The sequence below is a fragment of the Corvus kubaryi genome, unplaced genomic scaffold (genome assembly GCF_017639235.1).
Source record: "Corvus kubaryi isolate FWS band 111438036 unplaced genomic scaffold, C.kubaryi_AGA036_p1.0 split1-37296, whole genome shotgun sequence".
NCBI lineage: Eukaryota > Metazoa > Chordata > Aves > Passeriformes > Corvidae > Corvus > Corvus kubaryi.
This window is the reverse complement of record NW_024582075.1, coordinates 2423064-2450740: the sequence shown is the minus strand read 5'-3', so window position 1 is coordinate 2450740 and position 27677 is coordinate 2423064. Positions and strand designations below refer to the sequence as shown.

Below are 27677 nucleotides of genomic sequence, written 5' to 3'. Positions count from 1 at the left end.
CAAAACAAAAACTCACAGCAAGACTGTCTCGTACTGGGAGCCCAGCACTGTGCCTTGGGCTCTAGCTGTGGCTCATCAGTGCTGAGCGGAGGGGAATGATCAGCTCCCAGGAGGCTCCTGACTGTCTTTGCTGTAAGGGCACACTGCTTGGTGACAGTCAGTGTGGTGTCCAACAAAACTCCTGACAAGTCCTTCTCTACCGAGTTCCTTTCCAGTCATTTAGCCACCAAAAGTCATGTGCTTCCAGCCCCTTTCCACACGGGACTCCCACTTAGATAATGTTGGACTTTGCCTGCTTTTCCTTTGGTACCTCCAGAGGCTGAGGCCTGTGAAGCCGCGAGGGCTTGGAGGAGACACAGCCTCTTTCTTCTCACTTCTGATATTTTCCAGATTGCTGAGTTCCTCTGTGGCATGAGTGGTCCACCAGCACAGACATGCTGCAACTTCCCTGCTGTCCTTGCCTCCTTGGAGGCTGATACTGATGCTGGTATTTCACATGAATTTGAAGAAATGTTAAGGATATGTTCAGGACCCTGTACAGGAAATTTCAAGTGTTCTCACATCCTCTTACACTTGTTCTTTGACTACCTGTTGAACTTTCTGTTTTTTTCATAAACAATAATTGTGAATGCATCTTTGTAAAATATGTCAACTTGTTTGATTTCAGGACTTTCTCAATTTGTCAGTATGTGGAATTTTTTAGATGCAGTGATTCTCAGTTTTCTGACTTGGACTGAAATTTCACAGATGTCACCTCCTAGATTTTACTCTTTTTCTGTGCAACTAGAAACACTGTTAGTCACAATGTTGGCTACTGTACAGTCCAAGAAGGTTTCTGAATTTAAACTCCTTTCTCAGGTGGGTAACAAAGAGCGAATGTTGCTTATTCCACCATGGTATAGAAGTGCTGTGGCTATGAGCTGAGGGGAGATCTACTATGGCTTGAAAATAAGCTTTCCCATTCACGTAGAATTAAACATCAGCAAATAGTAAATAAACGGAATATATATTAAAGCCTCTTCTCCTGTGGCATCTGACTGAAATTAGGTTCTACTCTCTCTAAATCCATTTGCTAGGGTAGCCTGCAGCTATGAGGAAAAATTAAAGTTCTTTAATGTTATTTGATGAGAAATTGATGCCTTTAATTTCAGAAACTGGAAAAACTGACCTCTCTGAGGAGGTCAACAAATACATAATGCCAAATAATAAGTCATATCAAGGATGATAATTGCTATCAGCTCCCATTTATAAGAATACGTGCTCACTAACATCATTAGAAATTTTTAAATTAGAAATGCCTTTCCAGTAAAGGCATTCATGGGGCATTTTTTTCCATTCATGAGAAATTAATTGGCTAATGTTACAATGGCATATAAAGATTGTTGATTCCAATGTAAGCTAAGAAATCTTGGCTTTTGTAGCTCAGCTGTAGTGGTTAATATACCCAAAATTCCAACTACCCATTTTTGCACGACTGTTAATTCTAATCATCCTATATGTGGATATCCACATTTCTGAATGCACAGCCTGCTTCTGAGAAGGTTCTGCACTCCTGAGAGACTCTTTAGCCTATTTTCCATTCAGTATTATTTTGGAAACCTGAGCCCAAGTACATTCCTTTAAAAATATTGAACAAAAAAGTTAAGAACAGCAACATAAGGAAAGCAGTGCTTCAGGCAAAGTAGGACAATAGGAAAAGACCAGCTCTTTCTTGGGAGGTTTGAGTCATGCAGACATCACATTTGTTATCTTACAATCAACATGATGTGAATAGAAGTCAGATGCTTATTAATTTAGTCAGTCCATCTAAGCATAGCTTGTACTGTTTGAAGTTATCTGTTCCATTTGTTTGAATACTTTAGTGCTCTTCATATTATTGAAAATGTCATGTTTTTCCAACAACAGACCCCAATGGCCAACATATCAGCCTCCGAGTGTATTCACTGCTGTTTTTCTTTCCATCAAGCTATTGTGGTATTTGCTTTCAGGTACCGTTAGGGTACCAGTAATACTCTTTATATGTTTTCCAAATGCGAAGGAAAGTACATGTTCAAAAAGCATCAAAATGCAATATTTTAAAGTTTCCCCAAAATGAGAGTCAGAGGGACTTCATAGTTAAAATCTGAACTATTTTTATATGAATGCCTTTAATTTGAATCATCTGTAGGGATAGTTCCCGTACCTTAGGACCAAGGCACTTCCTTTAGTGGAGACGTTTCCCAGAAGATAGTGTTACTCAATTATGACATTTAAAATAGAGATGAATTTTTTTTTTCTTAAAATCTGGTGTTCAAGCATTTAAGAATTCAGAGCAAGTTAGGCAAGGAAAGCCATAGTCCATAATTGGAAAAAGAATCTTTAGACTTAGCAGATGAGAATTCAGGGTAAAAGGAAATGGCAATGAAGATTGCTCACCAAAGGTACATAAATAAAGTTGAGGGAGTAACACAATTCTTCCCCTTTGCTGCATAAAGTGGAAGTGGAAAAAGTACAGAAATTTTGTTTATATGACTTGTTCTGTGGAAAGGGTAGCTTGAAGCTCACCAGCTGTAAGATGAAGTCTAGGAAATTATTGCTTGCTCAGCAAACATGTAGAAGAGACGTGAGACAGAAAATTAAATGTACTTGATGCTTACGGTGACTTTATCTCTTAATGGCATGAACTTACGACTCATCAAGTTTATGTTTGTTGAGTTTTTTATTATTGTTTTATTATTTCCATTTCCTCCTTTCCATTAAATAAAAGAAAGCAAGAAAATTAGTGTGTTTTATGCTAGGAATTCACTTATTCTGAAGGTAGCCAATTGAAAATGTGTGAAAAATGAAAGCATATGTTAATTTCTGTATGTTAGCCTGGAATAATTGTATTCCCTTAAGATGGGACTGAATTTACATGAGTGAATGTTACAATAAATAAAGCAAATCTACTTTAAGTAGTGCTCTTCTTAGATGTGAATGCCTTTTTTTTTTTTAAATAACATATTTTCCTGAATATGCTGGTATTGCAGATGAACCGATGATGAACTGGTGCATAGCTTTATCACAATGGGCTGATTGTAGCAATTTTTACATCTGAAGTATATAGTTAAACATGTTCTTCATTTTTCCTGATGGGCATTAGCTCTAGGCTGCATGTACTCAAGGAGAGTGGTTGACAGAGGTTGCTGGACATATCAGTAAAATCAGTAAGTGTAAAAACATTGTCTCACTGCTTGACAGTGCAATTATCTGAAGCCATGTTCACTCTTATCTTTTCATTAGTCTTTCCTGTTTCATGTTTTTAACATTTATTCACACAGAAGAACATGACAACTCTCCCACTCTTTAGAACAAGCTTTGACTTGTATGTACTTACTTAACCCAAATATGCATCTTTTTTCAGTAAGTCATGGTTTTGCCTTTTTGGGTGAAGGAGTCAGGGGATGGTGCATGGCTGGAAAGCTAACATTTACCTTAAATCCTAGGAATTTGTGTATTTCCCCAACCCCTCCTCCCTCCAAGAAAAACTTAGTGAGGGGAGAACATATAATCCTTTGGAAGCATTCGAGTTATAGTTCAACTTTCTTAAAGGATTTTCTGAAATGACGGAGTGTAGGAAATATAAAAGAATGGCTGATTTTAGCTAAGACAAGAATTTTAGTGATGCTGTTATTGTATAGTAATCCTATTACATCTTAATAGTTTCATTTAATTCTTACGTTTTGCATTATAAGAGCAAGTGACTAATCTTTTCCTTGATAGTGGTGAATAGGAGAAAGATTAGTCGCTCATGCTAAGGTGTTGGTGAATAGCAGTTTGTGATTTGATTAAATCTTCCTTCAGCTGTCACTTTTGCAAGCTGAAGAAATTTTGTCTATCTCAGGTATTTTATTTTTCTTTCCGGTACAAAAGCCATTTCAGTTGCCCTTCTAGCTACCTTTTCTAGTTCCACTGTGTCATCTTTGGGATGAGAGACCAGAATTGAGGACACTGGTCCAAATACAGCATATTTTGGATATATTCACTGGCCTCCTGCTGTCAGTAGCTAAACTCTTGTTGGAGCTTGGTTTGTAGATTTGATTGTGTATCTTGTTAGCTCGCTTGGTTTGTAGATTTGATTACCCTGTGCTGGGACTCTTCCTAACTGAATTTCTAACATCTTTTCTTCAGTGACAGATGAGGGACAAGAAGGGAAAGGAGAAAAAGGGTAAACATGCATTTCAGCTTGGTGCAGTCATACTGAAGTACTCAGGGAGTTTCATACTCTTTGTAACATGTAAGTTTAGCGTTTATTTGGAATATAGCAATTGTGAGTGTGAGCCTATTCATCTCAAAACAAAAAGGGGTTGGGGGTGTTCCTCTGATTCTGATTTTTATATCTTACTGCAAATAGAAGCAGTGTGGTGCTTTGTATCACATAACAATTGTTGAAGTTTTAATTATCTTTTTCTATATCTGTTCCACAAAGATTCCGGGCATTGTTGAATATTAACAGGGGGTAACATGGAAAAGGAGACATGAGGAATGATGCCCTGCTCAGCAAGTTTCTGCCAGGAAAACCTGCCACAATACACTAAGCAGTTTTGTGTGGAGGTCTGTCTAAGTGTAAACCTTAGCTATTTTCTAAGAAATTGGTGTTGCAGGCTGTCATTTTAGCTGGAAAGTGGCAATAAAGAACACCGAGAGTAAGTAAAAGATTAGTATGATTGTCTTTCTCTATCATTGATTTGAGCAGCAAAGGAATTTTCTTCTGGGTTTGTTGGATGGATGTTTAAAGGAAAATTTATGTACTGATATTCTTAGTATTTCTAGTGGTGAGCTCATTGGATTTTTCTTTTCATAAACTTTTATGAGTAAATAGGTCATTTATAATCACAAGTATTAATGAATTAATAAATGCCTCTTTGTGAATTCAGCATACAGATCTAAGCACAGAATTGCAGTAATTTATGCTGTTACTATAAAAGTAGTCATATAGTAGTCAACACAGAGCTCTGGCCTCAACTATGGAAATCAGGCTTATTAAATCGTTTGTGATGAGCCTGCATAAAATTTTACTGCATAAGATCTTGGCAATGCTTTGTCAAGCTTATTTTTCAAATGTCCCAAACTGCTGTGCTTTTACAAGCTTTTCCCATGACTGAGATCACTGCATACACTTTTATTATTTTCTGTGGGATAAGATGCACAGAGGGAGAGGAAAAAAAAGCTTTTTAATTTTGTTAGTTCTTCTCCAGAGCAGGAGACTGCCATTCCAATTTTCCTGTTTCCTGGGCTGGGACTTTCCACATTACTCTCATCGATCCCCAGTATCTGATTCCTTCCACCTTACTTGCTCCCTTGCTGTTAAAAATTGAAAGGCACAATGGGATTTTTTTTTTTAAAAATTATTTTCTGTTGTCTAATTAAGTTTATGATGGTGTCTGCCTCAGTGTATGCATGGGGAACCTTTGCAGGTGGTAAAGGTAGAAGGCCTAGAAGTTCTCCCTGCAGCAGCTGCTGCTTCAACCACTTCATTGTTCCCTTCACTGCCTTGTTCTCACCATACCTGCAGGCTCTTTCCTTCGCCTTATGGTACTGGCTTATTAGCTGCCCGGGTCCTTACAGATGAGATCTGGGAATCAGACCTTGGGTGCCTTATTTATGCAGTTTCTTAGATCTATTTGGTGCTTTAATAATTTAAAAACTTCTCAGAAGCTTGTAATTTCTGAAAACAGTTTGGGTGATCTCAAATGATCCAATATGCTGCCCCATTGAGAACATTTTATATATATATATATATATATATATATATATATACACCGTAATGTGAAAAGAGTGTGCATCTTTAAAAAAGAGGGTTTATTTTATTTTTCATTAGTGACAAACTAATTTCTGGGAGACCATATGTTCCCCACCCACTAGCACCAGTTAAATTTTTCCTTATGGTTTATTCTTTGTTAATTGTCATAGTTAAGCATTTTGTGGTTCTACAGACTATTATTTTGCATGTAATTGCATGCAATCAGCTGAATACTGGATGTGTTTATATATGAGTCTGTTTGTGTCAGTGTTCATAATATGCTGTATATAATATGCATATAAATTGAAAAATAGTCCTGTTTTATGACAAAGTGCATTTGTCATGCCCAGGACAAATACTGTACAGATTAATGTTTTTGAGATGAAGCAGTATATTCAGTGAGGAAGAAATACTCTAAATGGCTTATTCCTACTTGTGTTTAACTTAAAAGCAGTTAAAATTCCTGGCTTTCTGCAATATCCCTGGCCACAGCCAGGCATCACTTCCTGAAACATGGGGTCTTTATTACGAAATGGGCTTTGAGCTTTTTGTCAGCACCATAATTGTCCTGTGAATGTTGCTGGATAATTATTTTCATTTTCAGTCACCTCACAAATGCCATTTGACCAATGAAATATATTAAAAAGTTAACTTGTGTTTTGCTATATCTTCTCAAAGGAAATAGTAATGACTGTTCTGGGTACCCTTTAGTCTTTTTACAGAAATCTTTTCTGGTATATAAGAAGTGTTGCAGGGAAATAAACCCAGATCATACTTACTAATATTGTACTAGGCCAGCATTTCTAGGAGTAGAAGCACAAAGTTGTGTTGATCATTTTTCTCTCATGCTCTAAGAAAAGCACCTAGTCAAATACTTACTTTGACAAATGTAGTATTTTCACTGGTGTGTGAACTTACATAATTCTGTGCCTTCTGCTTGGGCAGTTGCTCATCTCTTGAAGGTGAATAAAAATAGTCCAAGTAGTGTGTTTCACAAAACCTTTCACATAGCCCAGCCAACTTTCTAGACTCCTCTTTTCCAGCTACAGAAATTCTCACTAGAATTTATTTACTAGGTTGCTTTCTGTAGCATAGTATCACTCCCAACACTTCATTGTCTCATTAAAGTTGGCATAAAATTAAAAAAACAATGTTACACAGCAGCAGGAAGAACTACAAGTTCTCCAAGCAAGAGATTTTTGTGGCTGGGGAGGTAAGGATTTGTTTCTGAAGTTCATTTAGTCAGTAAAAAAACCCCAGCATCTTAACAGAAGTAGTATTTAGTGCAAATGCAGACTAAGATAAATCAGAAACCTTGTTGTATTCAAACCAAATAAGCCAAGATAATGAAAAAACATGTACTCTATTCTTCAGAGAAGTAAGTGGTTATTTCGTATGTCAAATACAATAAATTGTTTATATTTATGAGACATACACAGCTATCTTTTGATACAATGTCATTTTTAGGGCATTCAAAAAATCAGATTAGGAGAATACTTATTTTTCAGCACTGACTGTATTTTTAGAATTTTTCATGTGCTTAAATAGCCAGTTCTGTCCTTCAGTACAGACAAATTCTTTTCTACAGTTTAAGACTTAGAAGTTAGTAAAAGCCGTGTTCACAGAATCCTCCCGCAGAACCAATCCTGGTCATGATCTATGGTATTGCAAGGGACAAAGTAGCTTTTTATTGACTGTTCTGTCCCCAAAACTGATAGACCAGTGGTACAAGGGAAACTTCAGTAGAGTACCCATTGATAAGGGATGCCAGATTCGTCTCACAGGTATCTCAGGAGAACTAACAGAAGATGCAGGATTGTGTCCAGACCTGGGAATTCCAGGCTTGGGTGCGGGAGGGAAGTGTGCAAGCATTGCTGATCCAGCAAGAACCCTGGAGACTGGAGATTTTGCCTACTCGCTTTAAAGTTCATGTAAATGACTTTTGATGTCTGAAGTAGCTCCAAAGCTACGGTGAAGTCTTCTGCCTTCTTGATCAGCAAAGACTTTTCTAAGTCTCTCTTCCCTTTGTCACAGGCCTCTGGAGAAGGCTTTTCCACAGGCACAGCTGTGCCCTCGTGCAGCTGAGACCACAAGGCAACAAGAGCTTCCGTTTATTGACATAGTGCTAATCAATGGCTTTGCTGTCAGAAGAGTAAGACTTGTCCTCAAGGTCTGCTGAATGTCGTTAGGCCAGCAAAACTTTATAGCTGGTCTGAAACACAGTGCCTGGTACAATGTGGGCTGCAGGGTGGGCAGCACCCTGTGGGGAGTGCTGGTGCACGTGCAAAGGTCATTGTGCTACCTGGCAGCTGCAAATAGTGCTGGTACAGGAGTGGTGAGTAAGCTAAGGTGGAGGTTTCATTCTGCAAGGGCTTCACGGTATGTTTCACAGCCTCTTTACATTCAGATGATGAATAGGGTTTTTTCCATTTCTAACAGTAATGGATTCCTAACATCCTCAGGAGAGTTTTTAAGTTAAATTAAAAGATTAACATGTCTTGTAGAAGTTTTACTCTTCAAAGTCTTCCTTCTATCATCTTGTTAGTATTGTACTTGCAAAAGTGAGAAAGAGAGTGTATGGATATATTGTTAACTGGATGATTTGTATAGTAGTGTTATTTTCATATGGCTGTAATCACTGTAGGGGGTTTTCAACCTTCAATTTCAGTGTTTCTAGGTATCAGACATACAAGAGAAGGAGGTATGTTACTCTTTCCCGTGAAAAGATGCATTCTTGCTTATTATCTTACTGTCTGTTGAAACAGCAAAGATAGGATCTGTCATTCAGTGATACACTCACTACTTTGGAGATTAAGACTTGTGTGGCTTTGAAGCATGGAACAGCATGTTTCTCTTTCTTTTTAGAGTTGGGTGCTGCTAATGATTGCTAAGGTTTGAGGAATCTGAATGGTTCTTACATTTAATTGCTACTTGGATGTTGCACATGCATGGTGCTATTTTATATGAAAGGTTTAGTGGCTGGTTTAATACTGTCAGTGCAGTTACTGCAGCAATCTGGAATATTGATGTCTTGGCAACAATAGCAATTAGCAAATCCCCCTGTTCAGATTTCAAGAATATGAATGTAGTAGTTTGTGCTAGTGACCAGAACAGGAGCTTAATGGAAAAAGCATTAATTTTCTTTTATTAGTGCATATTAATAACGTGATTATTATTCAGTAAAGCCATAGCTGCTTTAAAAGTTGGCCAATGTAAATGTCAGTTATGCTTTGAACTAACATGGTATTGCTTTTGGTTTGGCTCAAATGTTAAACATTTTTTACTGAACCCATGACTGCAGGAAAGTTGTTTGGCAAAAGATAACAATGAAAGATTTGAAAAGCAAATAGGTGTCTGAAATGTCAGATACTAAAATTGTGAAAACTGTGTTCAATTTTGATCACATGTTTAATCAAAACAAGGTGGAGGATTAAAAATAATGTCATAGAAGTGGGCAGTGTAATGAATAGCTGCCTAATTGGCATATAATAGATTTCAAAATATTTGAGAAGGCAATGTGAGTCAACAGAAAATAGAATTTAATTTTATTTTCATTGAATGTTGCTTCTTTGATCACAACTTTTCATAACTCGTGGATTAAAGACAGCTATGTGTTCATTTTCGATGATGAAAAGAAATTATTTCTCCCCTGACATCGGAGATCACAAGAATTAATTTTCACCTCTTTTTTTTGGTAGAATGCACAAAATGAGAAGTCTGAATGTCTGGTTTTAGTAAAGAATTTGGATGAGCCAATCTGATTTTGTTTTTCTTTCAAAGTTTTCATTTTATTGAGAGAAGGAAGTAGATATATGAGAAGAGTTGAACTGGTGAGAAGGTTGGAAGGAAACAAAACCTAAAATCCTTTTCCTTTTTTCTTTTTTTTCTTACTTAGTAAAGATCTTGCGTATTTGGAAGCCAGAGTGCTTTGTTCCAGCCATCAGCCAGGCTTACAAAGATATTATTGCTTGCTTCTTCTTGTAAGCAAACCTGTTAATCAGAAAGTGAGATGCACTTCATTGTCTAGACTTAGGGGTTTTTTTCAGTTTAATTCTAATGTATAGTTTTCAATAAAATCTCCTGGTTTCTTATGGATACAACAAATAATTACAGACTCTTAAATATGTATTCTTTGGAAGATTAATTTCCACAGCCTGGAACTATTTATTTGTATGTTCATGAGTTCTCTCAATTAAACTCTGCCCTTACAGAGAAGGATTGAGGATAACTCTAGATGTTAATAGCAATGTAAAGAACTGTATTAGTGAATTTGTTCCTAATTAGGATTCACTCTTTACTACAGTCCAGTGAAGAAAAATACAGATTCTTATGCTCTGCAGTTCTCTCTTTCACTCCATCAGTAAAAGCTATTAGCATGAATGAACATGGTCTGTGTCTGTACAACGTCTTGGCCCATGAATTCCCCTTTTTATTGCTTCCTTCATATCATCATGATGCATTCTTTATTCTCTTTCTCTTTTTTGAGATAACAGTGCCACCCTTTCAAATTATTCTTACTGGTAGAAAGAAACCTAGTTTCATCTCCAGAATCAGAATCTGATGTCAGTGAGTAGAAATAGGTTGATTTAATTAAGCAGAGAACTAAAGCTTTATTTCATTACCTGTAATGTGGGTGTACTTTTTTAAACAAATCATACTACAGTTGTAATGCTTTAAAGATTCAATCTTTTAGATGTCAGGACTCTGTTCTGCCCATTAACTCCATTTATTCTAATTGGAAGTTTATAATCTGCAACTAGATAATCTGAATATAAAGGTGTTTTGTCCTTGCTAAGCTTCTGGAAGTCTTGAGTATTTTCTGCCTCAGTAGAAGTAAAATCTTTGCTACATACCACAATCACTTTTATTATTTCATATTTTTTAAACAACAACAACAACAACAACAAAAAAAAAAAAAAAAACAACCAAAAAAAACAACAACAACAAAAAAACCAAACCAAAAAAAACCCCAAACCTAAATTCTCTGTTTTATACTCCTTGCTTATTTAATGCTACCATAACTACCCTGTGTGTGGTACATTACATTTTTCTGGTTCTGGGATTTATATTTTTGTATGTCAGAGGTGCTGGAAGTTTTGAATTCTTTATGTACCTGTGCATAAGGCAGCCCTGACAATGCAGTCTCATTAATAAGATGAGCAATTTTAATGCTTAATTTGCTTCATTACCTTTCTGCTGTGACTGTTTGTATATATGGATTCAACATATGGGGTTTTTAAATAATATTTGGTGTAATTTCTGCTTTGAAATGAATGCGTATTTGTGTAGCATATAATTGTTTCTGCTAGTCGCTGAGACACCATACTGGTGTTTATTTTTGTTCATTGGAAAAAATGCCCAATACAAATTCTGATAGTCCTCTGTTGGAAAAAGTAGTATTTTCTGTAATGCATTAAACCCAGCTAATTAAATTAGAACTGCATCATCTGTGTGCTCTGTAACCAGTGAACATATGGGTCTCACCACATCTTGTAATGCAGAACCAGAAATTGAATGATGATGTCTGAGAAGAGCTGTGCATGCTTAGATGGATGAGATTGTGTTGGTTAACACGTAAAGAAAAGCTTAGTTGATGGAGAGTTTGTGGACAGTTTTATATCAATAGATGTTTTTTCGTTTTCATTATTCTTAGTTTCTTAACAGTTGTGGATACCAGAATATCCATATCATATCACAGATTGCTGAGATCTAGAAACAAGCAGGGCTAGAGAATTCCTAGTGTGTAATTTAGGTGACTCTGCAAATGGAAAGCAAGGTGCGTATAGAGAAATAGTACCTTCAGAAAGTCTGACTGAATTTGACACAAGCTGTGTATCCCTTTATTAACCTGCTGTATTACTGACTTGTACAGAATGGAAACTGGCAGAACCAAACTAGACACTAACGAAACAGAAGAAGCCTGGGAGATCAATAGAAAATACAAAAAGTGTGGGGATGGAGACTTCTGCAGCCTGATACTTTGCTGTCTTCTTCCTTCAAAGTATGGCGATTTTGACATAGGTAATCCTGTGAAAGCTGAAGCCTAAAATTTTTCTCAAAATTGATCAGAAAACTTTGTCTTTCAGCACCAAAGATGATATGGCTCAACTGCTAAGACTGGTTCCTCTGCTGGTTTGCTGTCACTTCATGTAACTTCTTCTCACCCTTATCCATATCCATCTTCTGTAAGAGGTTTTATAAACTCTGTTCCTGTGTGAACTACAACTCTTACGCAGGGGAATATTTAATCTTTCAATTAATGTGTATATCTATTTTGGATTTCTTAAAAAAAAAAAAACAAAAACCTTCTTTCTTCTTGAAGTTTGGGTTCTCAGGCAAGTGGTTTGAATCACTTCTTAGTCACATATGAGTAATGCTTGAATGCGAGCAAGGTCTAAGACCCAAGTAGTGCTGGCTGTACTCATCAGTGTCTGTGAGAGCATCCCTTAATGGTCATGAATTATTTGACATATTCAGAATTGCCATGGAGACTTTTAATCTTATATAACCTGCTACACCTGGCTCTTGAAAACATGTAATTTCCGCAATATCTTACAACAGATGTTATCTAAAGAATAACTCCCCAATATGTTGTTAAATGTAGGGAATTTTGAGTGTTCTGTTTTGTTGTTGGCTGTTGTCTTTTTTTTTTTTTTTTTAAATGAATGTTCCAGTGTCCATGTCCATGAAAAGAGTGTCTGAATTTTAGAACATCTACATTGGTACTTGACAGTAAGTGTTTTATTTATCCTACTGTAGGGAGAACCTATTAGCCAACAAGATTAGCCAAAAAGATTCTGCTCTGCAGTACTGAAGCAGAATAATTGTAAAAAGTAACACACATTTTGCAAGGAGGGTTGCATATGAGAAATGTAACCCTTGTTCCAGAACATAGAACGTAAATGGATGAGAAATAAATAGTAAAGAGAAAAACGGTGCCACATAAAGATAAGAGCTCATTTCCAGAGTTAACACAGCAGTTACATCAGTAGCCAAGCTGGAAATCAGGCAGACTCCTATTTTCTGTGATCTCCTTTAAGATAACCTGTGGAGTATGTGAATAGGTTGCAACTACATTCAAAGCAATTGTGATTATATTCTTCTATTTAAAAAAATGTATTATTTCTACTTCTGCAATACCTCTGAATGCATGGGACCATGTTCCAAGGACTTAATGGCTTTGGTTTTGCAGTATCATCATGTTGTTTTTTACACTTCTTTACCTGGGTGAGGACAAAATATTTGATCTTAAAAATACTTTAGAAGGTATCAAGAGCTAAAAAACTACCCGCTGTAAGCATGGGGAGGAGGAGGTCCATCAGTGGACCCATTTTTTTTGGTAATGGTTTTATCAGTGCAAAAAGGCCTCTATTGTGACTGTTACTAACAATGTAATTCAACCCTTGGATTTTACTAACTCAGAGGAAAGAAAAAACAAAGTGCAGTGGTCACCAGGTTACCTGGATATATTACAAATATTTGATAGCAGGTGTAAAATAGAATATAATAGTGCATATATGCATACAACAGCACTTGCATAAAAATGCATATAAAGGAGACAGGTGATGAAAATCTGAACACTTAGCAAATTTTATGGTATTTTGCAGAGCTTCTTTTGTTTTAACTGAATAGATGTTAGGAATAGTACAAATAACTATGATCCTTGCTTATAAATTATGGCTGAGGTTTTTATCTCTTGACATTTTCCTTTGTGCTTTTGGTTAAGAAGGTAGTTGGTATGTGTCACAATCACAGTCCACAGATATTAAATAGCAGTATTTAGTTTGTAGTACTAAATGTTGTACCAATAAAGTATTAGCTGGTAGTAATTTAGATGTACAGAATTATATCTCTAGAATATAAATCTTATTTATAGAATCAGAGAATGGTTTGGTTGGAAGAGACCTTAAAGATCATCTAGTTCCAACTCCCCTGCCATGGCAGGGACATCTCCCACTAGACAAGGTTGCTCAAAGCCACATCCAACCTGGCCTTGAACATGACCACAGATGAGGCATTCCACAGTTTCCCAGGAGGGCAGTGTGTTCCAGGCTTCAGTACCTTCACAGTGAAGAATTTCTTCCTAACATCTAAGCTAAACCTGCTCACTTTCCATCTGTACCCACTACTCCTTACCCTGTCACTACAGTTCCTGATCAAGAGTCCCTCTCCAGCTTCCCTGCAGGCCCCTGCAGATACCGCAAGGTTGCCATGAGGTCTCCATGCAACCTTCCCTTCTCCAGGCTGAACAGCCCCAACTCTCTCAGCCTGGCTTTGTAGGGGATGTGCTTCAGTCCCTTTCTTGACTTCATGTCCCTCCTCTGGACTTTCTCCAACAGTTCCATGTCCTCCTTATGGTGGGGACACCAGAACTGGACACAGCAGATGGGGTCTCACCAGAGCAGAGCAGAGCAGAGCAGAGGGGCAGAATCCCCTCCCTCGCCCTGCTGCCCACGCTGCTTTGGGTGCAGCTCAGGACATGTTTGGCTTTCTGGGCTGTGAGCACACACTGCTGGCCCATGTTGAGTTTTCCACCAACCATCACCCCCAAGCCTTTCCCCACAGGGCTGCTCTCAATCACTTCTCCGCCCAAGCTGTCTGGGATTGCCATCACCCAGGTGTAGGACCTTGCACTTGTACTTTGTTGAACTTCTTGATGTTCACACAGTCCCACTTTTCAAGCCTGTCCACGGTCCGTCTGGCTAACATCCCTTCCCTCCAGCATGTCACCTGCCCCACACAGGCTGGCATCATCAGGGAGCTTGCTGAGGGTGCTCTCAATGCCACTGTCCCTGTCACCGACAAAGGTGTTGAACTGTATCGGCCCCAGTACCGACCCCGAGGGACACCACTGGTCACCATGTGGACCAGGAGCTGTTGACCACAACTCTTTCCACACAGCCATCCAGCCAGTTGTTTATTCTCCAAGTGGTCCATCCATCAAATCTGTGTCTCTGCAATTTAGAGGCAAGGATATCATGTGAAACAGTGTCCAAAGCTTTGCATAAGTACAGGTAGACAATGTTAATTGCTCTGCTCTTATACACCAGTGCTCTAGCTCCGTCACAGAAGGTCACCAGGCATGACTTCCCCTCCATAAAGCCATGCTGGCTCTTTCCAATCACCTCTTTGTGTTCCATGTAACTTAGCATGGTTTCCAGGAGAATCTGCTTCATAATCTTGCCTGGTATAGAGGTAAGAATGGCTGTTCTATACATACCGTCCACTTGCCTCTTTTTAAAAACGTGGCTTATAGTTCCCTTTTTCCAGTCATCAGGGACTTCACCTGACTGCCGTGATTTTTCAAGTATGATGGATAGGGGCTTAGCAATTTCATCTACCACTTCCCTCAGAACTCACAGGATTTAATTTAAATTTTCCATATCCCCTAATTATCATCTACATCTACAGTATGTTACATCTAGCCCAAAAGAAATGTCTTTAATTCCTACCAGGAAGATGCAACCTACCTACCTGTGTATAAAGAGTTCTCTCTTTTCAAACTGCCTGACGCCTCAGAACTTACAGAACTTAAGTAAATACAGTTCTTTTGACTGAACCTAGTCAAAACATTTCTTATGCCTTTAAAAAATTAAGTGCAAGTCCATAGTATTTTTAATAATGTTAATTTGAAACTTTAAAATAATTTGCAATAGTTATATTTCTGTAGACATATTAGGATTGCTTTATTTTACAAACACAGATTATATTTTTCACATGTTTTGCAGCACTTTCTTGTGTTAGAAAGATGTGCTTTTTACCTTGGTATTCAGGTCCATTTCATGGGTCTGAACCCCAAGTGTCTACACTTGCAACTTATATTTGCTTTCCCAGAAATGAAAATATCAGCTCTACGTCTCAGTATTAAAATATGAGTTATGACTATAAAGCTTACCTATATAATTTTCTTTTCACTAACAGCCCATAAAATTACACAATTATTTGTTGAATGCTATCTGAAAACATTTTAAATAATATATATGATGGGATTCATGGTAAACTTTAAATGTATACACCAGAGCTCTCTTGTGCTTAACATCTCTTCTCACCAACCATGTTCTTTTGAATGGTCGAACTGCATTTTTCTTTGGATCAAAGCCAGCCGAGATGACCTCCATGGGAGAGCAGCAGAAGGGGGCACTTGATCTGTCTTTCTAGTGCTTCTCTGTTCGTCCTGCCAGCTGCACTGGAAAAATTCCACTATTTACATCTTTGCATCTAAGGACCACTTCAAAATAATGGGTACAAAACATTTCATTTCTGCCGCCACAAGTACTACAGTTATAAGAAAGGGATTGAGGATTATAAGGACTAGATGTGAGGGCTCTTCAAAGTGGATCAGTAATGTGGGTGGCAAAGAAATGCTTTAGTACTTGAGGCATTGTGTAATTGACCTGAGCAGAACTTCTGATATATTGGGGGGTCAGAGGGGAGAAGAGAGAGGGAGGAAAGAAGTCTTGTAAACTCCAGAAGACATTGTGAAAGGAAGGTCCAGCAAATATAGAAAGCTATTTTGTTCCTCTTCTCTTGAGGTTTGGATCAGATTTTCCTTATATTGTCAAAACCACTATAGAAATAATTATTGTAAAATATACATTTAAAAGAAATATTCCATATCTTTTTTAATAAGATGCTAAGTCAGCTGCAAATGCTTCGTAGGAAAGCCAAAAAGCAAAACCAAGCTTCAAAGGCTAAGCATCGACAAGTCATTTAATGGAGTGAGTCGTTTTGACTTTATCTTTGGTTGGAAATTTGTGGTAGTTATACTGAATCTTGACTGCAGTTTGTTACCTTTCATGACTGAGTCAGGCAGTTTCTTCCCCACCCTGCTCACCCCACTGTGTTTTGCAAATCTGTTTGGAAATCCACAATGTATCTTATTACTGCAGTTTACTTCTGTAAGGCAGTTATTGACTTTCTGAGGAGAACACACCTCTTCAGAATTTTACCTTCAGCCTTTCATTAATACTTCTGTAAGTCATGCCTCTCTTTTGCATTAAAAATAGCAAAACTAGCTACATCCAAGGGGAACTTGTGCCCCAGATGCAGAAGCATATGAACTGAATACACAGAAGAGGGACTGGACCACAAGCAGTAAAACCACAGTATTGTGGTGCTGAGTACAACACCATGTACCTTCTGGGATGGCCAAATTCTCTTTTAATAGTTCAGTAGTGCTGGGAATGTAAGTACATTACAGGCATAACAGGCCCAGCTGCTTTGCAGATTGTGCAAAAGCAAAGAAAACTTTCTGTTTTCTTGCGTTATTAGCTAGCTGATCTGCAACCAGAAACAGAACTGGAGCAGCAGCTACTTCTGCCAAAAACATGAGCTAATGGTCTTATAAGGACAAAAATTTAACAGTCTTTGCTTGAAAAAACATCCACAGTATTGTATTTTGGCACATTGAAATAATTATCTTCTTCAAAAGTGCTGGAAATACCTGAGCTAGAGATTTCCTGGGTTTTTTTTGTTTTGTTTTTGTTTTGGGGGTTTTTTTTAGGTGGGTGGAGGATGTATCTCATTGCAATCATTAGCTGTGAACTCTGCTCCTTCACTTTTGCTCCTCATGCATCCTTAATTTATGATATTTGTTAATTTCTTTTTGGACTGGAAGGCAGATAGATGGCTTTCTTTGAACTCTAAAATAAGTGACTTTGATTAAATTCAGCTTTAACTGTAAAATAAGTGACCATCTTCTATATTATATAAACATGTAACATTACACTGTTTGCTTTAAATTTTGTTAAACAGCTGTCTTGACAATGGTCCTATTATGCTAATATGAATATGTAATTATTGTTAAATCATTTAATTATATTATTTATTAAAAATACTTAGCTACAGTTTGCTTTTATTCACTGTCTGAAGTACATTAGTCCACTAATCACTTGAAGGGCTCAGATTTAGATGTCTAAGAAACAGGCAAAAGTTTTATATATAGAACCAAAAATGAGACAGAACTCAATTTATGTATATACTTCTCATGTGCCCATGAAGCATTTTACTGAAAGGAATCTGAAAAAAATTGTATTCTTAAATATTAAGATAAAATAAAATTTTATTTGATTTCCTTAAGTATGTTGTGATGCTCTGCGAGCGGAGGTCATTTAACTTGGAGCTACAGATAATTAAAAGGCAACCATGTATTCATTTTAAACCTTTATGGTTCATAGCAATTACTTTCTCTCTTAACAGAGTTTGCTGATTCATTACTTTTATTTATTAGTGGTGTAAGCTCACCATGAGCTATCTCCTGTGATGCATTCTGCCTTGTACATCGAGGTGGAAAAGGTCAAATTGAGTTCCAAGGAGCCTTCAGTAGGGTCACTCTTGCAAAATATTCTGCGCCCTCTCATTCTTGGAGGAACGTCTACAGTCCTCCTACTTCCAGGTGTTAGGTGCAGCTCACCAGGAGGGCAAGGGGATGACGGGAGTTTGTGCATTTAAGACCTCCCAGCTGAAAAAGTTGCAAACTTTCTAATAATAATCATCATTATCCATAACATTATTTTTATCCAGGCAGATAGTTCAACCTATTGCATAAACAGAACCTCTTTCAAAGACAGGACTTATCAGCAGAAAGAGTATTGCAGGTATGTCTGAAAAAAAAAAGCCTGTTGCAGGCTTTCAATTTTTTGAATGTAAAAAGCAGAGAATGCTGTCACTTCATCTAAAGTTTGCTTTAAATATGCGATTTGTTCAATATTTAAACTAAAATAAAACTTAATGAAGTGCAATTTAGGGTCATGTTTTGAAGCCAAAACAACTGGTTAAAAGTGTCTACTAAGTTAAATCCTGTAGTTCTGTTCAGCTATGTTGAAACTGTATTTTAATAAGTGTCCAACAGGAATTAGTATTTCCAGATTAATATAAGTTTGTTGCACATTTCATTTGGGCTTAAATGTGATTTTGGAGCTGTAACCTAAATGGTGCTGAAATACTAAAATATGGAGGCCATCTAGACATTAGTATTTTACTAATAAAATCCTTTAAACCTCTAAACCTAAGCCTAACATATGATCTCAAAAAGGATATATTGACTGTTCTTGGAGAATGTCTTTCTAGTTTTAGTACAAAAGGATGTTAAACATTTTTTTCTGGAGTCTCTTTTACAGGGCCAGAGGAAAAGGAAGGATGCTGATTAATAGTCTGCGTAGTGAGACAGTTTATTTAAAATCAGAGAAATACACCCAGTGCTTAAGACAACAGTTAACAAAAGAATTGCAATAGAATTGTTTATCAGTTTCTCAGCAAATTCTTTTGGGTATGCTAGATATTTAAAATTATTTTTCAGAGCTATACTATTACAAGGGCTTTTTTTTTCTTTTCTTATGATAGCTGTTAGTAATGTATTTGAAAACTGTACCTAGGAAAATATTTATGCAAATATGTGATTTTTTCTAATCCTACAAAGGAACTTCTGGTCGCCACAGTCTCCATGGTAAGCATTAATTATTTGGGGATGTACATACTTTTAGGAACTTCTACATTCTGTTCACCTTAATAGTTAAGATCTTGGACAAATATTTAGCACTTATTTAAATTAATATGGTTTCTAATTAGGCAAATCACTGTATTTGTAGTCATCATGAATGAGTGTTTATATCAAAGATTGTTATGTAGGGACTAAAATATCTAAATTTTATGGTATTGCATTTACAGCTGGTTTACAACGTGTACTCAGAAAACAGTAGCAATAATGAGAATGCATAGATTAAGCATTCCTTAGTTTTTGTCAGCATGCAGCCATTTCCAATTTTGTTACATGTTCTGAGAAAGAAAAGCAGAAGTAAGCTGGAGGGAGTATTACTGAAACATGCAAACAAGGATTTTATATTAATTCTCCAGAGTTTTCTACAGGGAAGACTTTTTACTGTTATTTATATGTGTATTTAAGCACTGAACTGATTAGCAATTTGTCTTTTAAATTTCCTTCTTTGTGCCAATGGATTTAAAAGAATTGTATGCAGAATTACTTATCAAATGCATATTTGACATGCCCAGCTTCATCCTTTTTTTTTCTTATTAATAGCATGAAGATAGAATAGTCTGCAGTCTTTGCTTCCAAAATTTATAATTCCTCAAATTTAGGCAAAACTGTACAAAATTCAAATAATGAAGAAGTTGGATATTCTTCTTAATAGTCATGCAGGCTGCATCTACAGTGTCAAACCTAAGTTTGAAGATTAAGAAAAAGAAAGGAATATAATTGACGTCAGTCTAATAGTAAAGGAAAAATTGCTGATTTTCCATTAAGTTCCAGTTTTCTTTCTGAGTTGTGAAATCAAATTTTCCTTGTATTTTATTATGCAGTCTTCAGTAATTTCTTTAATACTTAAAAGCCCCTTTTTTTTCTAGTGGTGAGAATTTTTTCAGTGTTCAGGACAAGCTGTACCAGATTTACTTGCTGCTCTCAGAATCTGTTTTTGAAATGGGTTCCAGGGTAGCGCTGCGTTAAATCGGTTAGCTGGTTAACACTGCTGCCCATAGTGGCATGCATTGTACTTGCTATTTCAAGTCTGTGGACTGATTTGCTGTACTTACGCAGTGTTGAGCCTGAGTTGCAGTTTGTCTTTCAGCCTGGGTAACAAGCTACGTGTGAAATCATTTCATTTTGCCAGAGTTAAGATGTGTGTCATCATTCTGTGTCTTTAGATATGACAAATCAGATTTAATCTCCTTTCTTTTTAGTGAAATAATTTATTTTCCTACATTGCCAAATATGAGATGATGTGAGTATTTCACATCACTCATTTCCAGTATCTCACTGCAAGTGTAAAATTCTGTTGCCATTAATAAGGAATGCTGACTTGTTTCAATGAATATTTTAGAAGAGTTATTTTTTGTTACAAATATTATTTGAACTTGCTTTTCTCAGAAGGATTTTTTTACTTGTTTGTTACTTTATTTTCTCAGGGCTTCTGTTAGTTTATCATAATTTTATCAGGATTCTTCTGTGTGTGACAAGAACTGTAATTGTACTATACATCATGCTGTGAATACGTGCTACATATCTGCCTTCATGTCTCTCTCTGATCTTCCAAACAGCATACCTATCAGACTTCATCCAAAAGGGTTCACAGGGGAATTGCCATGGCTATGTTGAGTTCTTAAGGTGGAACATGGGGAGCAGCTTGCTGTAATTTCTTTTTTTTCTTTTTTTAATCCCTTAATGGAAGAAAAAGTATTTTTTTAAAAAAGATTTTGAATGTGGGCTTCCCAGTTTGCTTTCCCTGAACTGCTAATTGAGAATGATGATACTGAGCTTTCATGGCCTTGTTAGATTCTCAAGAGCCCAACACAGTCTTAAATTTTCATTTACGTTTATTTCCAGCCTAACTTGGTGCTCAGTCTGCTTCGAAATGTAAGACAACAGTTGAGTAATGTCTGTCATTGAAAATTAGGCATTTTTAATTTCATTTATGTACAGAGACTAAGATGGAATGTACTGCATACCAGCTCTGGGGTTCCCAGCACAGAAAGGACATTGACCTTCTGGAGCAAGTCTAGAGGAAGGCCGCTGAGATGATCAGAGGGACAGAACACCTCTCCTGTGAGGAAAGGCTGAGAGAATTGGAATTGTTCAGCCTGGAGAAGAGAATGCTCAGAGGTGACCTCATTGCAGCCTTCCAGTACCTGAAGAGAGATGGAGAGAGACTTTTTGCAAAGGCATGTAGTGACAGAACAAGAGGAATGTCTTCAAACTGAAAGAGCATAGGTTTAGATTAGATCTCAGGAAGAAATTCATTACTGTGAGTGTGGTGAGGCACTGTAACAGGCTGCCCAGGGAAGCTGGGGATGCCTACTTCCTGGAAGTGTTCAAGGCCAGGTTGGATGTGGCTTTCAGCAGACAGATCTAGTGGAAGGCATTCCTGCTCATGGCAGGGGGGTTGGAATTAGATGATCTTTGAGACCCTGTCCAACCTGGGCCATTCTGTGACTCTATGTTAGTCTAAAGCACAATACTAGTTTGTTGAAGTTCCTAATGTATTCTTTAGCCAAAACTTTGTGGTGGCAACAACATCTTCACGTGTGTAACTTTGCTTAGGATAGAGTTGATCTCTTAGGTGCCCTAACACTGACAGGCTTCGCACCAGCCTTGCCCTTTGCTGCTGCTGCAGGGTGAGTGACTGAGCTGCTGAGATACTACGGTAAGAGAAAGCTGAGCTAATCTGCATGGAAGTTCGTATTTACTCAAATATTGAATTAATCTCCAGTGCTTTGTTACAGTATTTTAGCACAAGCAATATTATTTATTAATACACCTTTATATATGAAGATACTGATGGGCACATTGTAAAAACAAACAGAAAAACCTACCCACAACCCAATTGCAAGACTCAGAAGGCTTCCATAGCTGCAGTTTTCACAAAACAGCTGCAGCTTGAGTATTATGCAAGTTCATTTAGCACTTTTTCTATAAAAGCATCTGGTTTTCATCTCAAACAGAAAGAGGTGTAGGTGACAAATCCCTGTAATGAAGGTGGAAAACTGCAGGATATTGCAGATGCCAAAAGCTTATGCAGGTTCAAGAAGATACAGGCATGTTCATGGTATATAAGTATGTCAAGATCTGCTTAATACAAAATCTGCCAAAAAGTTATTGAGTTAGAAATTGTTAGAGAGTGGGATGAGTTTTACACAAATATTTCTGTGTGACTTTTCTTGTGTTCTTGCCTGAGCACCTGCTTTTTGTAATTTTTCACAATACTGTACTAAGTAGACCACTTGTCTCTCCTGCTATAGCTTTTCTTTTGCTTTCTTTTGGCAAATTTTTAGCTTACACAGCTTTACAGACTTGTTTCTAGTCTAATTTTGGTTCTGTTTCTTCTTGACTTCGAAGCTGTATTCTCTGGGGCTTGGGGACAGGGAAGGGGACAAGTGGCACTGTAGAGAAGTTTTCTGTGGCAAAATACAAAAGATACAGCCATGGATTGACTGAAGCTGGAATATAAGCACCTGAGAAAAGTTTCTTATTCTGCTGTTAGGCAGCTTAAACTGTAAAGGGAGATATTGTCTCTCTCACTGTGAACAGGGACCTCTGTTTCATTTGGTTTTAGCTCTGGGATTTACAGGCACTTGTGTCCTTAGATATGACAGAACTAATCACAGAATATTCTGCATTGGAAGGGACCCACAAGGATCATCAAAGCCAGCTCTTAAGTGGATGGCCCGTGCAGGGATCAAACCCAGAACCATGGCATTATTAACAGCATGATCTGACCAGCTGAGCTAATCTCATGTTCCCCATATATACTTCACACTCATTTTTGGCAACAAAGGACTAATAACTGTACAGGAAATAATAAGCTAAAGTGAGGTGAATGAAAATAGTTTGACAGCTTGTCTAGAAGATTCCGATACTAATTATAACTAGTGAACAATTTCTTGTAGGATTAGAGATGCAATCATGAGATATTAGAGCTACTGATATAGCATATTTCCCAGTTCTTTACTTAGAGACAAGAGCAGCCTCTTTATGGTAGAGCTGATTGCTCTTTTATTCTTAATTACATATTTATTCTTGTGGCTCATCAGGTAGTTAATTTTTGCACATAAAGTGGAATATTTGTCTATGTCAAACTTTACAAGTTTTTGGAATTGCTTTAGAAATAAAGAAATTATGACATTCCATTTATTTTTCCACCTAATTTTGTTCATTTCACCACTAATTTCTTTAGGTCAAAGTCAGAACTAGTCTCACAACATGATTTGATTTTGGTTGATTTAAAATCAAAATCAGCATCTATCCATAACTATTCATCTTCTAGGAAACTTCCAGCGAACTGTTAAATTTCATAGCTGCACACTGCTATGGTGGAGTAATAAAGAGCAGTATATGAATTGTACCTACTCCACCTCAGAAGTAATATCACCTAAGTTCCATGTCGGGGTCCCTCCCCCTGCCATGTGGTCCTGAGAGAGGGGCCCTGGTGGGAGGCATGGGGCTTCCCTGTCCCTGCTCAGCCTCCTTCCCCATTGGTTGGTTTGTGTTCCCTGCGCGGGCAAGGACCCTCGGGTCCCGTGATTGCCGCAGTTCCTCGGCAAAATATGCGTGTTGCAGTATCTGCACTGTAACAGTTCCATTCTGTTTATGCAGCTTTTTTGAGAGCTACTAGCCTGTAGAGAAGCAAGTAATTAAAAAAAAAAAAAAAAATTTTATAAATTCATGTGAAACTTTGAAAAACATGAAGAACTGTGCAAATGCCTGGACATCTTAGGAAGCACTACAATTTTTTACTTCTGTGAACTTAAAAATTATGCATCTTTAAGTGTATGATAATTTCTTTCCTTGAAAGCAATTTGCTTCTTTATTTAAGGGTTGCAAAAAAAGCTCAAGAATTGTCTGTGGTGGATTGAGGGCAGCCAAGGGATTATATATTCACTAAACATTGGTACCTTGTTGCCTTTAAATAGGAGGAAAAACAAACCAGGTGAAACATTTATTGTAAAGAGACAGCAAAACTCTTCATAGATGTATTTTAGGATGTGTATAAGACAATCACACAAAGAAAGAGTGAAAGAAAGTGTGATTAATTGTAGAGATGCTTTTCAGAGAAGTTTAGGGATACAAGTAAGAAGTACAGGTACATGTTACTTTCTATGTCATATTTTAGTCTTATGATTACAGAGTTAGATTCTTGGAATGAGGTCCTGGCATCCAGTGAGAAATATGGAGTTTTCATTATTGGTATAATCAAGTTAGGACATTTGCCCACAAAAGGCCTTCAACAGAGGAGGTAAAAACTAGACAGAACTTACAAGTACAGCTCAAACAATGGAAATATTAGGTCAGCATAGGCTGCTTTTGATAATCACAAGACTTTTTCTTGGACTAGATTCTGAAGTTCCTTTAAACAGGAACTGCAGTTTGACCTCAGTGGAAAAGCAGTACTTTATGCTAGCTCTGTATTTTTAAGCAATTTTATATAAGAGTTTGGTAACATCGAGGATCGGGTTAACTGTAAGATATCTTTGTGTTGCAAATTGTTTGCAACTTCTGTGGGTTTTTTGGGGTTTTCTGGTTTTTTTTCCTGGGTTTTAATTGAGGTTGAATAGTATTTTTGTCCTTTTTGCCTAAACTTGATAGTACTGATTAATTCTCCATACTGTTAGTTGCAGCACAGAATTTCTGAGTCTAAATGCATGTTGATAAGGGTGTAATCTTGGATTTTGGTAGAGAAATGCAACTCTATCCCCACTGGGCACCTAATATTGTTTCCAGTACCCACCCAGAAAGGGAAAAAGAATAAGCTGATGTCCTGGTTCATTCAGGGGTGTCACACTGGATTCTACAGAGCTTGAAGCCTCAGGATATTGCTAGCAGGGTAGAAGTCGGCATCTCTGCAGAGCTCAAATCCAGTTAATGGCTAAGGAGCTCCTCAGGCTATAAAATTATGTATCCCCAATCTTTGTACATGTGAATCAAGTGCTGTTTTATTCCAGAACTGAAAAAATGGACGCATTTCTGCACAACTAGAGCAATTTTCCTTTTTTTTTTTTTTTTTAATTAGTATTCTCTCTCTTACTTACACAGAAGATGCATTGTGAAACAGGGGCTGTTTTTTTTCTCAACATGCTTTTCTTCTTTTTAACTACAACAGTTTCACTGGGTTAGTCATGGGTTCTCGTGTTGCTTTTTCATCTTATTTGAGTTTTACCTTCTGGGACGAAAAAGCAAAAGAAAAGAACACTACACAGAATCACAACTTGTGGTGGAAATGAATCTGGACAGATAAACTGTGTTGTTGTGTCAGAGCCATTTCACGCTGGATTTATGTTTTACAAATGCAAAAGTGACAAAAAAAATTTTGATGTGTACTACACATTTGCCCAGAAGGCATGAGATAAACTCTGTAGTCATTAACTTGAAGGGCAGTTCATAACAGATTTTCCTGTTACTCTTGAGAAATTTTTGCTCTTCAGTGAATAATTGTTCTATTTCTTTGCCTGCCAAGGTATTTCTTTGGTTTATGCTGCATCAATCCATTCTATAACTGTTACAGTTTAATAAAAGATGATAGGATGCAGTAGTATTTAGATACATACAGGCAGACCCTAATATATACACAAATCCATACTAAGCTTACAGAGGGATGCTTAAATTTCAGGCTTACTGTCCAGAACTTGACTGTCTTTTTCTTGTTTCTATTTATTTCTGAGAAGTTCTCTCTGCCTTAGTTTGCTTATGTAATGAAAGGTGAAAATGAGAATTCTTTCATTTGTAAACTGTCATTCTTGCAATGAATTTTGGTACAGATGGGGTTTGCCTACCCTTATTCTGAAATTTTCAAGAGTTCTTATATGCTGTACCCTGGAGGGGATGTGTGGGATCTGACAGTTACCGCAGTTCAACTGTACATTTCAACTTCTATAATATTATTTTAAATCCTTATTATTTGGGGGATTTGATGTCTGTCTTTTAAGAGTATGTTTTTTCTTTATTCTTTTTTTTGGAGAAAAAATCAAAATAGAAATTTAAATGCAACGTGAAGCTGGGCTTTGAACACTGAATAAATGAGTCAGTTTTTTGTCCTTTTAGAGAAAAAGTAAAGCTTTTTCCAAGATTCTTGAAAGCTCTCTGAATGATGCTTATTTGCATGTTTGCTGGTTTTAGGAGAAGGAAAGCATTAAAGTGAATTGCTGCATATGAATTTTTATGAATTTTGTATTATCCAACTCAGCTTACTATATGAGCAGTGAAAGCTGGAGTGCTTTTTCATTTTATGGTAGTTTTGCTTTTATTATTTGTCTTTTACTACTGGACACCTAAGTGAGTGACTGGTTTAACTAAATAGTCACTGCCTTCAGTAGTGACTTTCACTTTTTTTGCAGTTAATATATGACTCATATGCCTAAATATAGTCTTAGTTTGAAATCAGTAGTATCAGCACCAAATTATTGAAAGCAAGAAGTAGAAATTAAAGTTTCTGTGGCACAATGGCAACATCTAGTTTAATTTCAGAGATACTGGGGTGTCCCCTCCACAACATCACGGGTCTCCCATAAGGACCCCAAGAAGTAGCACAGGTTTTTTATTCATGCGCCAAAGTTAATTAAGCAACATTTCATCTACTGATTACTTTATGTACATCCTACGAGGCTGTAAAGGACAGAGACCAGTTTTTAAATGTGTGCTAGTGCTACTTCCTGTAGTATCTGTTGTAGTTACATGTAGCTTGTAACTAATGTTCAGCTGTGTATGGACTTAAATGCAGTTTTCAGGAAGGGCTTTTAATTGTCCTATGAAAAACTTTCTCTACCGAGTAAAGGCACTATTGGTTTCATGTCCTTTAAAAAATCAGTAGAAAAAGTAGTCTTAAAGACTAGAAAAGCTCTAACAATGTAGAATCTAAAAACAGAATCCTGGGAGGTAGAGGAAAACTTCAAATAAAATGCATGAGTTCTTAAATACTTGTAACTGAAAACCAAGCAACTTTTCCTCTTCCAGCAAATGCTATTTCAGTATTATTTTGGAGGATTTCATATCTTATGGAAAATATTCATAAAGGCATATAATGCAAGAGAGAATTTGTTTCTCAGAGTCTCTTTTAAATGTTAAAATATGTTAAAAAATTGTCAGAAAAGTGTGTATCAAACTTTGATTCTAGGTATCTAAAATCACCTATACAGAGAACACGTATTTAAATCTAGAGTGTTTGAAAGGCCAGAGTTAAAAGATACTGTGCAGAAGTTTTGGGTTCAGAAGCTGTCATGTAGAAGCTAAAGTTGAACAGTTTTGTCTCCTCCTGAAATGGAAGGCAAAGTGTAATATTGAAGAATTACACTTCACTTAAAATGATATTACCGAGTAAACCCTGGAGGGGAAGAAAGGGAATTTCATTCTAGACTGTTTCAAGTTATATTTCTCTTGTATTCAGGTGATGACCTAGCAAACTAGCCATTCCTATCA

The 27677-nt window shown here is 37.0% G+C and overlaps 1 protein-coding gene across 3 annotated transcripts in view; it reads left to right on the top strand.

The window, feature by feature from the left end:
• Positions 1-27677, top strand: part of PRR16 (proline rich 16) — a 143278-nt gene that overhangs the window by 67269 nt on the left and 48332 nt on the right. The gene's annotated exons all lie outside the window — the stretch shown is intronic.